The following is a 14,922-nucleotide window of genomic DNA, read 5'->3' on the forward strand; positions in this document are numbered from 1 at the left end:
AAAGTTATATAATTTAGGTTTGTAGGATTGTTTCTGGATCCAAAATGGTTGTGGCTGATGTCAAATTCTGCTACTTTGTTGGTCATATTTCCTTGTCCACCAATTACAAGAGCTTTTAAGATGCCTTCCGGATTTTGGCAAAGTCATGGATTCAAAGGTCATTTAAATTCATGTGTGTTCTTTCTTTCTATTTATGGTTTTGGTGCTTCAAATATTGGCATAGATCTATATTGTTTGTTAATTAATTGTTTTCTTTTGTGTAATTGTATTAGGTTGTAAGAAACCATGAGACTAGAAGATGCTAAGGGTTTGGATTTGTAACCTTTATAGATGAACAATCTATGAGGATGTCATTAAAGGGGTGAATTACAAGACTTGGATGGAATAAATATTAATTTAAACTGTGCCCAAAAATGTTAATGTGGAGCCCAATCAGACTCAGAGGTTTATTTGACGTGATTTTCTCCCCATATTATTTCTACGAGGGTTTGGGGGCAACGCCCCCAGGATGGGGTCAAGGAGCAACGCCCCTGTGGGATCCTGGGGTGGCACCCTAGGTGTGCTCCCTATCGTAGTAAATGACCTTATATTGTAAAAGGCATCGGCTACTATTTTTAATATTATTCTAGCCCTAATTTTGTAAGTAGCAAAAAGCCTATATAAAAAGGCTTAGGGTTAGGGATTTTTATAATGTTTGATTCAAAAATTGGTTCTTGCGGTGGTATTGAGTTGTAAGGGATTATGGGTTGTAATCAGATTGTAATCATTGGATCATAATAGTATTGGACTTGTTGTTGGTGGATGTAGCCCAGAGATTGGGTGAACCATGTTAAATCCTAGTGTCTTGTGTTCTCTTATGTGCGATCTATTATTTTTTGATATTGGTTATATTTGCATGTAACTATTATTTCTATTTGAAGTTAACCCTAACAAGTGGTATCAGAGCCAGACAGTCATCATTTTTTTTAGCCAGATGTCTCACAATTGAATGGGAGTCTCACAGTTGAGTGGAAGCAATGGTAGACAAGGGTAAGTTGAGGATTAACAAGTTTAATGGGAAAAAATTTCAGTTATGGAAGATGCAAATGGAAGATTATCTCTATCAGAAGGATTTATGGAAGCTATTGGAAGGAAAAACCAAGAATCAAGGATCTATGACAAATGATGAGTGGGATCTTTTAGACAGAAAGGCACTTGAAAGCATTTGATTATGCTTGGCACCATCAGTGACATTTAAAATTACAGAAGTGAAGACGACAGAAGAGTTGATGAAAACCCTAGCAAAATTGTATGAAAAGCCCTCTGCTTCAAATAAAGTATTTCTCATGAAGCATTTATTTAATATGAAAATGGAAAAAGGTGGGTCTATTGCAGATCATTTAAATGATTTTAATACTATTACTAGTCAGTTATTTTCTATGGGTATTAACTTTGATGAAGAAAATAGGGCTCTCTTGATTTTGTGTTCTTTGCCTAAAAGCTAGAATGGCTAAGTTATGGTTGTGAGTAATTTTGTTTCTGGATCTAATACTCTAAAATATGATGATGTGATCAGTGTTATTTTGAGTGAGGAAACTCATAGGAAAACCGTAGGTGGATCTACATTAGGAAGTGCTTAGAACACACAAAGTAGAGGCAAAATGATTGAGAGAAGAAATAATTCTAGAAATTGTGAAAAATCAAGAGGAAAGTCAAAGAGGAAGAGGTATCAATCCAAAGGACCAAGAGATCGTTGGACTCGAAAAAATAATGGAAATAAACTAGAAGGGAACAAGGAGGAAAATATGGTAAGTAACAAAATTGAAGAGGATGCTTTGCTTCTATCTTTAGAAAGTATTGATGATTCATGGGTTTTAGATTCTGGTGCTTCATTTCATGCTACATAGCTCATAGAAGTTATTTTATTGATTATGTCTAAGGGGATTTTGGACTTGTTTATTTGGGGGATAATGAACCTAGTCATGTTGTTAGAAAGGGAAAAGTTAAGATTAAGTTGTAGAATGGGAATCATTGGCTACTACATGAGGTAAGACATGTTCCAAGGTTAAGTAAAAATTTAATTTTAGCAGGGTAATTTAGTGATGAGTGTTATGTAGTTACTTTTAATGATAAAAATTGGACGGTTTCAAAAGGTTCTCTTGTAGTAGAAAAAGGTGTGAAAGTAAGCATCTTATGTCTTTGTACAGGTCATATTGTTCCCTCTACTTTAATTGTTTCAAAGAAATGAATGTTCAGGAATAGTTGTTGCAGTTGAGTAGGGAGAACAAATAGCTGTTATAAATTATGATACAACATTGTGGCACAAAAAAATTGGGCAGATGAGTGAGAAAGGTATGAAAGTACTTCATTTAAAGAAAGATTTATCAGGCCTGAAATGTGTCAATATGGATTTCTATGAAAGTTGTGTGCATGGAAAACAAAAGAGAGTGAGTTTTGTGAATACTAGGAAGGAAAACAAAAGTGAGAGATTAGAGCTTGTGCATACAGATGTATGGGGACCAGCTCAGGTGTCTTCCTTTGGTGGATCTCATTATTATGTTACATTATTGATGATGCAACTAGGAAAGTATGGGTTTATTTCCTTAGACAAAAATCTAATGTATTTCAAACTTTTAAGAAATGGAAATGCTTGGTTGAAAATGAGACTGGAAAGAAATTAAAATGTCTCAAATCTAATTAAAACTGTTCCAAGGACTCCACAAGAAAATGGAGTGGTCGAATGCATGAACAAGACTATAATGGAGCGTGCAAGAAGCATGGGGTTGGATGTAGGGTTGCCTTTAAACATGTGGGAAAAGGCTATCAATACTATTGTATATTTGATTAATAGAGATCCCTCTACTCCTTTGGTTTGTGGTATTCCAAAGGAAGCATGGACTGGGAAGAATGTGAGTAATTCTTTTCTCAAAACCTTTGGTTGTGAAGTATTTGCTCTTATAGATTCTAAAAATAGAACCAAGCTAGAAGCTAAGTCAAAGAAATGTGTATTTTTTGGATATGGCATTAATAAATTTGGTTATAAGCTTTGGGACTTTGAAAATCGTAAAATTTTAAGAAGTAGGGATGTCATATTCAATGAGAAAGTGTTGTACAAAGATCTATTGCAGCAACATGAGAAGAAAGATGATTATGTAGTGTTGGATGGTACTCCAAAAGTCGATGTTCCAGCAATTCCTCATGATGTGCAACAATCGAAACAACAAATACCACACACCCTAGTGAATGTTAGAAGGTCAACAAGGCTAAGTAGACCTCTAGAAAGATTTTCTCCTTCCTTGTATTCTATTTTACTTACTAATGCTAGTGAGCCTGAATGTTATAATGAAGCTATGTAGGTGGATACAAAGATTCATTGGGAGTCTGCAATGAAAGAAGAAATGGACTATTTTTTGAAAAATAAGACATGGGATTTATGCAAGTTGCCTACAGGTAAAAGGGTTTTATGGAATAAATGGGCTTACAAGTTAAAAGAAGAGGATGGAGATAAGAAAAGATTTAAAGCCAGGTTAGTTGTAAAATGGTTTGAACAGAAAAAAGGCATTGATTTTGATGAGATGTTCTCTCTTGTTGTTAAAATGACTTTTATCCATATTGTTTTTAGTATTGTGGCTACTAAAGATTTGCATTTGGAGCAGCTTGATGTTAAAATAGTTTTCCTTCATGGTGATTTGGATGAAGACATTTATATGGCACAACTACAGGGATTTGAGGTGAAAGGTAAGGAAAACTTAGTGTGCAGACTAAAGAAAAGTTTATATGGTTTGAAACAAGCGCCTCGGAAATGGTATCTAAAATTTGGCAAGTTTATGCATAAGCATGGATATAGTAAGTGTCACTCAAATCATTATGTTTATTTTAAGAGGTTAGATGATGGTAGCTACATTATTTTATGTTTATATGTTGATGATATGCTTGTAGCTGGGTCTAACATGGATCACATTAAGGGGCTAAAATACCAATTAGCACATGCATTTGCTATGAAGGATTTGGGGACAGCAAAACAAATCCTTGGTATGAAGATTTGCAGAGATAGGGAAGAATAGGAAATTGACATTCTCTCAAGCTAATTATATTGCAAAGGTGTTGCAAGATTTCTCTATGGAGAATGCTAAAGCTGTCAACACACCTTTGCCTGGTCATTTGAAGTTGACTAAGGAGATGTGTTCCAAGACACAAGAAGAGGAGGATAAGATGTCCAAGGTACCTTATGCTTCAACTGTAAGAAGCTTGATGTATGCTATGGTATTTACAAGGCTAGATATTGCACATACAGTGGGAGTTGTTAGTAGGTATATGAGTCATCCAAGGCTTGAACATTGGAATGTGGTTAAATGGATTCTCAGATATTTGAGAGGAACATTCAGTAAGTGACATTTTGGAGGCTCTATTATTGATTTGCAGGGATATGTTGACTCAAATTTGGTAGGAAATATTTATACCAGGCAGAGTACTACAAGTTATGTATTTACTATTGGTGGAGCGGCAGTGAGCTAGGTTTCTAGGTTACAAAAGGTTAATGCTTTATCCACTACATAGGCAGAGTATGTTTCTGCTACAGAGGCAACCAAGGAGATTATATGGCTTCAGTTTTTCATGGAAGAGTTGGGACATCCATAGAGGGATAATTATTTGTTTACAAAAAGTCACAGTGTCATTCATCTTGCAAAGAATTTAGCTCTACATCCAAAGACAAAACACATATAGTTGTGGTACCATTTCATTCAGTCAGTTTTGGATGATGGATAGTTAAAGTTGGAGAAGATATATACAAATGGCAATCCAACAAATATGTTTACAAAGGTAGTAACAAGGCAGAAGTTGAACTCCTCTTCAGCTTCGGTTGGTCTTCTAGACTGAATAGAGTAAAAGAACAGCAGATTCTAGGGTGGTTTAATATTCTAGTGGGAGCTACATGTTTAACAGTGCTATGATCAATCTCCAAGTGGGAGGTTATTGTTGTGGAGCTTGATTAGTCTCCAAGTGGGAGATTGTTGTGATGTGGAGCCTAATCAAACTTGGAGGTTTATTCGGCATGGTTTTCTCCCCATATTATTTCTATAAGGGTTTGGGGGCAGTGCCCTCAAGACATGGTCAAGAGGCAGTGTCCCTGCAAGGTCAAGGGGCAATGCCCCCGCAAGGGTTTTCGGGGGCAGGGCCCCTAAACCCAAAAATGACCTTATATTGTAAAAGGCATCGGCTACTATTTTTTAATTATTCTAGCTCTAATTTTGTAAGCAGCAAAAAGCTTGTATAAAAAGGGTTAGGGTTAGAGATTTTTATAATGTGTGATGTGAAAATTGGTTCTTGTGGCAGTATTGAGCTGTAAGGGATTATGAGTTGTAATTAAGTTGTAATCACTAGATCATAATAATATTGGACTTGTTGATGGACGTAGCCCAAGGATGGGTGAACCACATTAAATCTTGGTGTCTTGTATTCTCTTATGTGCGATCTATTATTTTTTGATATTGGTTATATTTGCATGTAACTGTTATTTCTAGTTGAGGTTAATCCTAACACCAAAGGCTACGATGGAGCGGTGTGTCTGAAGATGGTGGCTAGAGAAGTTAGCTAGGGTTTGATCTTTAGTCTTTATCTTCTTACCTTTAGGGTTTTGGTGTATAGGATGACTATGCTTATTGAAATCAATGTTATCTCTTTAAGTGATTGTGTCCTTGTGGACTAAGAATCTATACCGGTTTTGATCTATGATGAATGCAAAGATTAATAACTTGTCATAAATTATACTCCAATGAGATTTGTTATTATTCAGTTGTGGATGCTTGTTGGTTTTTTTAATGTCTTATACTCCAAGACTTATAGTTTTCATACTTGAGTTTCTTAAATGCATAGGTTTAAAATATGCATGTTGAAGTTTTCTTTAAGAGTTCAATCACATGGAGGGCTTAAACTAGGTTTTCTTTGGCAAATACATCAATTCATTTTATGAGGGTTTTTTTTCTTAGCTTTATTTTCCATAGTGAAGGTTCAGATCTACAATGTGGTTTTTTTTTCGGGCATACGAGCATATTAATGCTTCCTTTGTTTTAGGCTAGAGTATGACAAATTCTTATTTTGATTCTGAAGTCACTAGCGAAGGGCTTGGACCTTGGAATCTATAGAAGAATGTAACATAGACAAAGTGGAGTCTAGAAGATCAGTAGCCATATGAAGTTGTGCAACTGTGACATGTGCCTATAAGTTTATCAAATCTAAAAATTCAAAGGAAATACAATGAGTTGAATTGGGGTTCCTCAAATTTTTTTGGATTGGTTGCAGTTGAATTTTCTTATAAGGTATGATGATAGAAAAGTGTCATCTAATGGATTTATTCAAGATTTTGAGATTAAGTTAAGCAAAACAGGTGTTGTTGTATGAATCTATGAGATAGATAGAGTGGGTTATACATTGTTGAGTATAAACTTGATGCTTATGATGCTTTCATGTTGTCACTTTTATATCTATATAGTGTAAAGATGTTTGAAAAATAAATCCATACATCTAAAAGGTTTTATGAATTTGCTTCTACAATCATTACATTGGGGTTTTTTTCACCTTGTTTTCATAAGATAATTTAAATCGTTAAAATCTTTCTATACAAGTGGTTTTTTATTCTGGAAGATAAGACATCATTTGAAGTCATTCCAATTGCTCTCCAAATTAGCAATAGTTTAGAAACTTTTTGATCAAATACTCAAATACTACATAGGCATGTTGCTTCTCGTGGCTTAAACAAATGCCTTGGAGGCCAAAATCCCTAAATGGTGCACAACATGCCCCTCACACTGTCCCCGGCTATAAAATACCTGGCCAAGTCTATGAAATAGAAGGATTTAGAAGAAGCATAGGATCTGGAAGCTACATCAATCCAAAAATGATAAGGGAAGAATCATATTATATTCGATGAAACTAATCAACTAATACTGCCACCAACCTAGAAAAAGGTAAATTCTTAGAAGTGTGAACAATTACTTGATGGATATCATGTCACTTTCTAATTGTCTATGGTGGTTGTCCACATGTTATTTTTCCCGGTTGAATTACAAAGAATAATTTTCTATCAAGTATAAGCTGAAAAAATTGGCTTTTGACTTTGGGTTGAATGATAAGTTATCCATTTCTTGCATCGATAATACCATATAAGGATGGTATAATTTTTTGTCCTTGACTGTCATGTATATGAATATGAAGTAGAAAAAATATAATTTATGCTTGGGAAGCAACTGTCTTGCACCGTTATTAGTAGTTGTGAAGTGAATGACAATATGATAAGGAAGTTGAATATTCAAGAAAATACTTCTTCAAAATGGTGAGTATAGCTACTAGGTATTTTTCCTTATTTATCTTTTTTTTTTAATTTGACAATAAATATTGAAAAAATTAATAACTTTCTTTAATTAATTTTTAAAAATTAGTAATATTTATTGATTTAATCTTCTATTTGAATGAATTGACTTTCTTTTTATGTTATCTTTTACTAATTTTCAATTATATTAACTATATCTAATCATTTTTTAATCTACTTTTCTTTATTCTTTACTTTGGTGTTCACACTTAAGTTTCAAAATAAGATATTAATTAAAATGATAAAAAAATAGAAGATAAAATAAAAGAAATAGTCTTACGATTTGACTTATAAAAATTATTGAAATAATTTTTATATTTATTGTTAAGTTTTATATTTAACTAAACAATTTAAGCTTCTTTAGTAAAATATATGAAATTGCAAACAACCTTAACTATAGCATTTCTTAATAAAACTTAATTAGACAGTTCCAAGGAGTAACCTTGAAGACATTAGGTTATTGTTTATAATTTGTTTGTTAAATACCCTTACTACCAATTCCAAAAAATTACATTTTAGACAATACTATGGAGCATATGCTTATATCAGCTTAAACATTACATCCTTTCATGCAAGTGCTAGTTATCATTAAATTAACTACGGTCTTGACCAAAGGAACACTTGTCCAGCAAATTTAAATATAATCTCCATGAACACCATATATTCCCAAAGATATCTCACACCCATACAAACCTTTTTGAAGTGTCAAAACTATGTTACATCGTGTAGACAAATGATGTTCAATTACATGTATTATATTTAATTTATATTAAGTTGTATTAAGAACCAAATGCACATACAACATTTAACTAAACATTTAACAATCCAAAAATTATTTCCAAAATAACATTTATAAAATCTTTTTTTGGAAACCAAAAATTGATTTGTAAAATCTGCAAATTTAAATAACAATCATATTTGAAACCATATATACATACAACCTTTAACCAAACATTTAACAATCCAAAATTATAAAACATCATTTGTCAAATCTTTTTTTTTTTTTTAAACAATCTATGACGGTCATTTCTCATGAGAGCTAGAATCCTTTACTCTCATGTTAATTACAATGTTTATTACATTATCTTATAGTCTATCCCAACAATATCTAAACCTGTTAATATTAAATAATTAAACGATTAAGTTGAAGATGTGCAACTTTGTAAGAAAATTTTGATAAAAGCGTACTCTTCATTCGCTTCTTCTAAGTACCACATAAATTTGCTACATAAAGTCAATCGACTATATTATGCCTCATAGCCCACCTACCAGTACAAGAATGACAACATAGGAGGCGTAAGTGCACAAAAAGCCTACGGTGATTGACACGGACAGTGGACACATTCTCTCTGCTTTTTAAGTTGTCTCACTCAATCGGCACTGGCTACGGTGCAACATATTGGCACCGGCTACGGTGCAACATATTTGCACCGGTCGGTGATATCATTTCTTCATGTCCATCCATCATCGTACTCTGTCACATCTGTACCATCGTACTTTGTCACACTGTACCACCGAGTTAATGTTTAGGAAAAATACGATCGTCAGCTGCACATAGTGCAAGGTATATATATTTTTGAATATAATGTAACTTAAACACTTATTTTGTGCTTGCTTGTTTTGAACTTTTAAAGTTTATTTAAGTAAAAATTGAATGAATAATTTGTGAGTTTGACATAGATTTGTTTTAATATGTTTTACGAATTACTAAATTTTAATATGTTTTACGAATTATCAAATATATATTTTTTTTTTTTTATTTAAATAAATTTGAAATTTGTCTCTCTTTTTTTTTTCAAAATTTTAAATGAATTATTTTTAAAACTTTCTTGATATTAAATTTAAAATTATAAAACTTTGTCCTATTTTTAATGACAATGTATGATTTATAATTTTAAGTATAATTTGATAATAGATTATAAATTTAATAAATTAGAAGTTTTTTTTCAAAGAAAAAAAAAAACTTTTATTTAACAATATATAATAGTGACAAAATTTAATTATGTTTCTATTTTACATATTAAAAATAAAATAAAATTTATACTAATTGTTTTATTTTGTTGTATTTCATTTTGATGATTATATATATATATATTCTACCTTAGGTTTGTTAAACTATCTTAATGTTTTATTCCTATATACTTTTAGAATTTTTATTTTTATTTAGACATTACATTTTAGTTTTAGAAAACATATACATTGATACATATATCTAAAGATACATTTTTATATCTTTATATAGATAATACAAATTCATTAAAGTCCGAACTATATAAAAACATAAAAATAATTGAAAAGTACTTATTTTAAATCTTCATATTATTATTATTAGTAATTATAAATACATTTATAAACATTCTAAAAATATAAAAAATATCAATTACTAATGTGTCATACTAATATTTTAGAATTAAAATTTTAAATATATAAAATATTAAAAACATTGATTTAAGCTCATCTTCCATTAGATGTAATATATAAGTATTTTCTTAAAAATATTTTAATTATCTAAAATAGTATTTATTTCTTTACTATCTTCTTTTATATATATATATATATATATATATATATATATATATATATATATATATATATTTTAGATAATTAAAATATTTTTAAGAAAATACTTATATATTACATCTAATGGAAGATGAGTTTAAATCGAATTTTTTAATATTTTATATATTTAAAATTTTAATTCTAAAATATTAGTATGACACATTAGTAATTGATATTTTTTATATTTTTAGAATGTTTATAAACAAAATGAAATACAACAAAATAAAACAATTAGTATAAATTTTATATTATTTTTAATTTGTAAAATAAGAACATAATTAAATTTTGTCAGTATTATATATTGTTAAATAAAAGTTTTTTTTTTTTTTCGAAAAAATAGCTTCTAATTTATTATATTTATAATCTATTATCAAATTTAAACTTAAAATTATAAATCATACACTGTCAAGTTTTATAATTTTAAATTTAATATCAAGAAAACTTTAAAAATAATTCATTTAAAATTTTGAAAAAAAAAGAGACAAATTTCAAATTTATGTAAATTTGAAAAAATCAAATTTGATAATTCGTAAAACAAATCTATGTTGAATTATTTGAATGAACTCACAAATTATTCATTCAAATTTTACTTGAATAAACTTACGTAAAAATTAAAAACAAGCACGCACAAAATAAGTGTTTAAGTTACATTATATTCAAAAATATATATACCTTGCACTATGTGCAGCTGACGATACGTATTTTTCGTAAACATTAACTCGGTGGTACAGTGCGACAGAGTACGATGGTACAGATGTGACAGAGTACGATGATGGATGGACATGAAGAAATGATATCACCGGCCGGTGCAAATATGTTGCACCGTAGCCGGTGCCCAATTGTTAGAGAGTAGCAATGATTGACCTAATTTATGGAGCAACAGGACTGTAGATTTAGATCACTATTCTAGTTTATCCTCTAGATCCTTCCTAATCAAAATATTCTTTGTAGCTCCTAGAATATTTTGCCCTTAATTAGATATCCTTCTCTATTTGCATCTTATCTTCTTCAACACTTTTCACACTATTCAATCCACATCTTCACCTTTCATATATATGAAATACAATGTCAAGTCAGCTTGAATATCCTTACAATAAATAATTAACATCCATTAAGTTGGCTTGTATAAAAAATAAAAATAAAAATAAAAAATTTATTATTTTGATGTAGCTCAGCTTGAACTAAAATTGAGTCACTCAGTTACCACTGAGTTCCTTGGTAACCAACCTGACTTGGTTTACACTAAACTTCTAACTTGGTTATAATTGAAATCCTTTGGTGACCAACCTAGCTTGGCTTCAACTAGATCATTGAACTTGTCTTCTGCTCAGCTGATACAGGAGTCATTTGAGTTTATTTCCTACTAGCAATGCTCGGTTAGACTATAAAATTTGTGTAACATCAATGCCAATATACAATTGAATAATTTTTATCAATAGTATTTTTCATAGGTATTTATGCTCCTACTAATATTTTAGGGAAGATGTCTCTTTGGTCATATATTCATTATGTTTTCTCTCTAGATCCCTTCCTTTCTTAGATTCTAGTTGGGGACTTTACTACTATTTTTGGTTTAGAGGAAAAATGGGGAGGCACCCATAGGCTAGACCCATACTCACACTTTCTTAGAAGTAATATTGATACTCTAAATCTCATTGATGGAAATTCTAGCAATGGTGTCTTTACATGGAATAATAGAAGGAGTGGGGATAAAGTTATCTCTGAAAGGCTTGGCATATTTCTAGTCTCTTTCTTTTGGGTTTGTGACAGGTGGTCCATTAACTCTCATATTCTTGATTGGAGGGGTTCAAATCATTTGCCTATCAAGATTTCTATCTCCTCTTTCAAAACTTGAAAGAACCCTTCTTTCAAGTTTCATTTGATGCGGTTGTAGGATCAGCCTTTGAATGATCTTATGGTAGGTTGGTGATGTGAGGGTAAGTTAGCACATGGATGGGCCATGTATACCTTCACTAAAAGATACCAACATGTGAAATATAGGCTCAAGAAGTGGAATAAGGTGTTCTTCTTTTGAAATCTTCAAGTCCAGAGGTTGGCTACCCAATTTAAGTTGGATGAGGTTGTTCATTAGATTAGGGATCAAGGGATGTCTCTAAACCTCTGTAGGGATGAATTCTTGGATCTCAAGGACTTGGAAGAATGGGAGCTTCGAGAAGAGATTTTATGGAAATAGAAGTCATGAATTGATTGGCTTCTAGAGGGGGACTAAAATACTTCTTTCTTCCATAATTTGGATAAGGCTCAAAGATACGAGAACTCTATCTCTTCTCTTGTCTCAAATGGCTTCGTTATCTATTCTCATGAAGACATTTCCAAAGAGGCAGTCAATTAATTTTTAGATATGTTTTCTAAAGAAGACATAAGGACTTCTGAGGAGGAGAAAACTATTTTGAATTGTATCTCACCCCTAGGTTTTGCAGGGATGAATGAGGCTTTACTTCGCCCCAAATTTTTCCCCAAATTGGAAGAGGTGGTCTTTTACATGCAAAAATTTAAGTTACCTATTCCTTATGGCTTCCCTATTGAGTTCTATCAAGAGTTTTGGGAAATTTTTAAACATGATCAATTGGAGGTAGTCCACAAGGTGTACTAGAATTAAAAAATAGTTAGGTCCATGAACTCTACCTTCCTAGCGCTTATTCTTAAGAAGGAAGGGGGCAATAGGCTAGACCAATTTAGACCTATTTCTCTATGTAATGTGGTCTAAAAGATTATCAAAAAAATGATTGTTGAATGGCTAAAACCTTTCTTGAGCACTCTGATATCCAAGGAACAATGTGGTTTTTTCAATGGTCGTCAGATCCTTGAGGGTATTGTTATAGCTATGAAAGTGATGCATTCAATGGAAAAGTCTAAGGAGAAGGTTATGTTTATCAAACTCAACATGGCCAAAGAATATGATAGGGTGAGTTAGGATTTCTTAAGGAAAATAATTTTGAGGTATGGTTTTGTTGAAGAGTGGGTGAATTGGGTTTTTAGTTGTGTGACCTATTCTTTCTTCTATGTTCATTAATGGTGAGCCCTCATATTTATTTGGTGCTTCCTGTGGCCTGAGGAAAGGGGATCCCTTATCCCCCTACTTGTTTATTATCATGGATGAGGAGTTAGGTAGATTTCTAACCTTCCAAATAAATCATGGGCTTATTCAAGGATGGACTTCGAGAGATGATTTTCCCTCCTATTCACATCTTCAGTTTGTGGAAGACATTGGCTTGATGGGAAGAGCTAGGATCAGCGAAGCTACAAATTTTAGGAATGCTTTGGATATCAACTTGAGGGCCTTAGGCTAATGGATTAATAAGGGCAAGTCTTTATCTATTTCTTCAATACTTCTTGGAGTATATATAATCAAATTGCCCGAATTCTTTTGTTTTGAACTGGCTCTCTTCCCCTAAAATACATGGGTGTGCCCTTGTGCTTGGGCTCCCAACATAAAGACTTTATGAAAGATATTTTGGATAAGATAACGATCAGGATCAATTATTGGTCCAATAAGTGGTTATCTACTATTGGTAGACTAATGCTCTCGAAGACTATGGTTCAAACATTGTTTATTTATAATGCTTTGTGCAGATTCCTCCCTCAAGTTTTGTTCAAAAATTTGATGCTATTTTGTGAAAAATTCTTTTTTTTGGGAGCATTCATACATCCAAGTGGAGTTTATTCAAATGGGATTTGGTTTGTAGACCATAGAGTGTGGGTGGGCTTGGGCTTTGTTCCTTCTCACTAGTTTGTTAGACCTTGGCAACTTTAAATTATATTGGAGATGGTGTATATCCTAGGAGCATGAATGGGCCAAGGTTCTTTATCTTAAGTACCTCCCTTGTGCTTATGGCTATGAGGTACTCCACTATTATCTAGTTGGTAAAGGCTCCTATATTTGGGACACTTTATAAAAGGGCTCCTAACTTATTAGGGAGAGCCTATTTTGGATTTGCAATAGGCGATCAAAAGTGTTGATTTTGGTTGACTCTTGGGATGGTCATTCGGCTATCATATATGATCATCCACAACTCTAATATCTTTACAACACCTTTATGGAGGAAGGTTGGAGAAAAGTAGAAGATTTTAAAACTACCAAGTGTATAGGTCAGATCAAAGTGTCATGTTGGAAGTGTAACACTCCACTCGGGAACCTAAGAGAGATAAACCTAATATGTTATGATGTTTACAGAACTATTTTTTTTAGTTTAAACAACACAAGATAACAATGCAGAAGCAATATGCACATTCACTTCAAGTACACATAAGAAATTACCAATACAATTTTCCATTCCTCAAGGGCTCCTTCACATTGTGCTACATTAAGAAGTTAGATTAATTAGTTTAATATTTCAAGTACAATGTCTCATGATCATAAAGAAGTAACATATACATAATCTCATAAGAAAATGCATAAGTACAACTAATATAATGAAAGTACATCCAATAAATAACATCCACTGCACATGTCATATGGTATGCAAGAATAGATACAAATACATTAAAAAAAATGCATGAGATCATATAAATACATCATATGAGTAGAAGTCTCCATGATAGAAATAAGTATGATAAAGGTACAACTGCATCATTGAACATCCAATAGTTGGAAATTTTAGGGGGACCCAAATGGCAAGAAGACACTACCTCCCAGCCGTGTGGTTACCTAGTTAGGCTTCCACTCCCACCATGCAGAGAAGATAGTGAACGATTTGCAAATGGTTAATCAATCATAAAAAAATCCTAGGAAAGGAATCCTAATAGCCAAATCTGCCTCAAGGGTGTACAATCTACTCCAAAAAAATAATCCAAATAGAATGAACACTCAATCCAATACCATCATCACATAACAAAATAACATGCATAAACCAAGTATAAATCGAATTACCAAAATCATGATATACAGTCCCAAAAGATAGCCACCTCGAGACAAAAGACACATGTCAAAAGTACAATCACCATAATTTAACAATCACCATTAATGAAAGTAAACAACAACATTAAATACATCCAAC

The sequence above is a fragment of the Cupressus sempervirens genome, chromosome 1 (genome assembly GCF_028749045.1).
Source record: "Cupressus sempervirens isolate cs-2001-9-10 chromosome 1, ASM2874904v1, whole genome shotgun sequence".
NCBI lineage: Eukaryota > Viridiplantae > Streptophyta > Pinopsida > Cupressales > Cupressaceae > Cupressus > Cupressus sempervirens.